The sequence below is a fragment of the Armigeres subalbatus genome, chromosome 3 (genome assembly GCF_024139115.2).
Source record: "Armigeres subalbatus isolate Guangzhou_Male chromosome 3, GZ_Asu_2, whole genome shotgun sequence".
NCBI classification, from domain to species: domain Eukaryota; kingdom Metazoa; phylum Arthropoda; class Insecta; order Diptera; family Culicidae; genus Armigeres; species Armigeres subalbatus.
In genome coordinates, this window is record NC_085141.1 from 193178652 (window position 1) to 193182573 (window position 3922).

Genomic DNA, 3922 nt, shown 5'->3' on the forward strand with positions numbered 1-3922 from the left:
ACCATCAAGTTTCAATGCTTCAAGACTGAATCGGACTATAGACTCAAAAGGTTTGGCAAAAATACTATTTTTCCATATTACACCAGAAAGTCACCGACACCGCTAGATGAATTAATCAATGTTTTTCTCCAATAAATGCTGACTACACCACTGCAAATAAAATAAAACATAAGTTTTTTGTTATTTAATTGCAAATTTGATTTTTTTTGTGGTGATTCGATTATCCGGAGTGAAAAAAAAATCTATACTCCGGATAATCGAGTCCGACCTGTATTACAATTAAATATCACTTCAATTTCGTTTCGTTTCAACATTTGCCCGTTTTCAAAGCAATTATTTGTTTTTTTTTTGTAAACTTAATTGTTTTTAAGTTACTTCGATACAAAAAGTCAAAGAAAATATAAACCCTTTTCAAATGTTGGTCCACAAATCTCGCTTAACTTTTCAAAAGGACCTAAGTAACATTTTTTTCATGAATTAATTTGAGTACTGCAATCAAAAGTTTCATGTTGTTCTGTTGATTGCGCTATTCAAATTAATTCATGAAAAAAATGTTACTTAGGCCCTTTTGAAAAGTTAAGCGAGAAATATGTTAGATTATGCTAAATTGCTCCCTAAACAAATTTTTATAAGTCCAAAATGTGTCGTTGGTTTATGATAGGCTGCTGAACCTATATTTCGCGCTGTAGGCATAAAACACGCTGATAAATTTTCACTCAATATGGACATGGAAATAGTTTTTGTTAGAAATTTTTTTTTCCTTAAATATGTCACAGGAACATTATTCCCAGAAAAGTTAGATAATTCAAATACCTATCTGCAGAAAAAATTTCATCGATTTCTGAGATGAGGTTTTTTTGTAATATCGATTTTAATTTTTAAAACTAATTTTTTTCAGTGTAGAAATAGTTTTTTTATTTTTTGGATATTTTTCCAAAAAACTTCAGGGAATTTCACGACAGTCCGCCATACAACACTTTTTTGTAGGTCTTGTCATTGTAGAGTTACATCGATTTTTCAAAAATCAATGAATAAAAAATAGGCCTTTATCAAATGTTACTCTTGACAATTTTTGAAAAACTTAGTATGCAGGGTGGCTTAAAAATACCATATCTTTATGCCTACCAAGTTTCATTCGATTCTGAGATGGTGCTGCCAGCCCCATAGAAGAGTTGGGGCGAAATTCGTCTATTGAAATCTGAGGAATCAGAAACATACCGAAGACTGCTCTTAAAGCCCGGATAAAAAATATCATTGAAAAACCATAAATTTTTCTGTTACACTACCATTCATTACATAATAATTACCATTGAATATACCGAAAATTTTACAATTAAATTGCATTAGAGTTTATTGTTTTGCACGATAAAATGAATGGTAAATGGGACTTTTACAGTAAAAAATGGGGGTTGTTATGTATCTTTACAATAAAAAATTCGAAATTTTTCCATACAAAATTCAGAGCAAAACAATTGATTTTACAATCCTTCAATGGGGTGATTTCTATGGACGAAACAATAGAAAACACTGTGATGTAAATGTTTTTTATTACTTTTTTTATTGTTTTACTAAAGAAGTACATTAGGATTTATCAAAAAATACACTCCAGTATTACAATATAAAAACAATAGAATTTCATGTTTTACAATTGATTTTATTTATATATTTATATTTTTCGGGTACTTATTCAAAAGGACGTATGTGATTTCGTAAACAAAGATTCAAACATCGATTTGTTCAATCTGATGGCACTCCCACGCAAACCAACACCACCAACAGGTAGCCGAAGGCTTCCCCTGCCTGCCTGTGGTGATGGTTTGCGTGGGAGTGCTATCAGTTTGGACAAAGCGACGTTTGAATCTTTGTTTACAAAATCACATACGTCCTTTTTAATAAGTACCCGAGATTTTTATATATTGTAAATTACATTTTATTTATTTTTTTATTTAATTGAGCCACGAATCTCACCACGAATTGCTGTCACTTAACATTGATGCATAATCGCTGAAATCGAAGGCGCTGATGACGCAGTTCACCATACTTACTCAACACGCCGTAGCTTCTGCTACTGGCGAAGGGAATTTTAATTTTCTTATGATTTGTTTTCCCTTGGGTGGATCGAGGTTAGCTTTACTCGAAGCTTCACTGTTGAATCTGTGAAGAATGAAAATTATTAAAGTATGTCAGTTTTCTTAGAAAAAGTACGCCGAGGAGAAAAGGAAAAGTTACCTGTATTAGCTTTTATGGTATCCCGTTGGTGAGATAGAACAATGATACCCGCCTAACTGCATTGATTAGGTGAAGGCGGTAACCATCAGTGTCAAACCATTAGCTTAAAAGATCTGAAAAGAAACAAAGATACATGTTAACAAAAATGTTCCGATCAGTTTTGGTGGTGAAATTTGAGAACCCCCCGGAAGATCCTTGAAAGATTCCCCCGTATCAAAACCATCCGGTATTATGATGATATCACTAGATATTTACCATTATTACACTGTAAAGCTGCCAATGATCCGCCTCTTGCCTACCACCAATAAAAACGTCACTTCTAGACTGCTTTTTGAAGTCTTCTACACCATGCCAGTTTTTTTCACCATCTATAAACCACCTTTTCTTCGAGTAAAATGAATGCGAAAGTTCTTGTCGCTTTTTTTTTTTTCAAAATACGAATTGTTCATAACATGAACAATCCAAAACCTTTAATCAAAAAATATATAATAAAATTGGCGTAACTTTTATTTTTCATCTAATAATAAAAGCTATTGTTATTTTATTGTTTTCAATTGTTATGCCATCAATACAATAATTCAATAAAATATCCAAAAATTATATTAGTTTTATCTACAAGAAGGATTTTTTGATCTCCTAGATGGAATACTTTTATAACTTGTTTAGTTTTTGGATGCGTAATTCAAAACATAAGCAAACAATAAAAAGATAATAAAATGTATCGGTAACAGTCAAATTTATTGTGTTTGTTATGTAAGCACAATAAAGGTTTTTTCTAACCGTGAAAAATCTACAATACACGTACAATAGATTGTACTGTTTATCATCAAATCTATTGTATTCCAATGGGTTGTACCATACAAGGTACTGTAAATTTTTATCCGGGAGGCTTCTGAGCTCCGAAAACAGAAGCTTGTAAATATATTCGATAATCGATAATGGAAGAGCAATCTTTCTCTTAAAAATCGAGGAAATTTTATCAATATTAAATATTAAATATTCAGGCCACAAGAACTTTTCAAGTTCTGATTATTTTTAGAATTGATTATAATGCAAGCATAACTTTTCCATTTTGAAATGGATTTCATATGAACATGGTACAGTTATGCTTTCAGCGGCAGTATAGGTAAAATTTGCATTGATTTCTCAATACCAGAACTGTTGCCCAAATCGGAGACATGATCGGTGGTCTAGCGGCTATCGTTTCTGCCTATGAGAAGGAGATCATGGGTTCGATCACAGGCTCGCCCTTTCCTATTCTGTATACCTTAGTTCTTTCTGTGTTTCACGTTCTACCAAAACGATTCCTACCGTTACAGCTTTCACACTAACAGTTCCAAATTCTTCTATGGCATCGATGGGAGGACGTAGAGTTCTCTGCTCCTTTATTAAGTATAGGTGTCCCAATCAACCATTCTTTTCCCTCCAGCATTCACAAGAACGGGGCCAGGATAGATCTCGACTGTTGAAGAGAGCCTTGCTTACAGTGATCAGTCCAAAATTATTATTTGTGTTAACGGATGTAAGTGACAAAATAGTCTTGTAACGCCTGCGAATCGATTAATGCTACTGTTAATCACTTGTACTAAGACGAGTTTGTACAATCCCATTTAATTCCACCACTTAATTGTACCTTAACAGATACGTATTTCGACCTTCAGATACGTAAGGTCGTCTTCAGTGTTTCGTACTT

General features: G+C 32.9%; 1 long non-coding RNA gene across 1 annotated transcript; it reads right to left on the bottom strand.

Moving 5' to 3' along the window:
* Positions 1 to 1628: 1628 nt before the first annotated feature.
* On the bottom strand, positions 1629 to 2605 carry LOC134223807 (uncharacterized). The gene is made up of 3 exons (XR_009982728.1): positions 2485 to 2605; positions 2230 to 2342; positions 1629 to 2154 (listed from the first exon to the last, which is right to left on the bottom strand). It is a non-coding gene; the product is annotated as an uncharacterized LOC134223807 (long non-coding RNA).
* Between the last annotated feature and the right edge of the window lie 1317 nt (positions 2606 to 3922).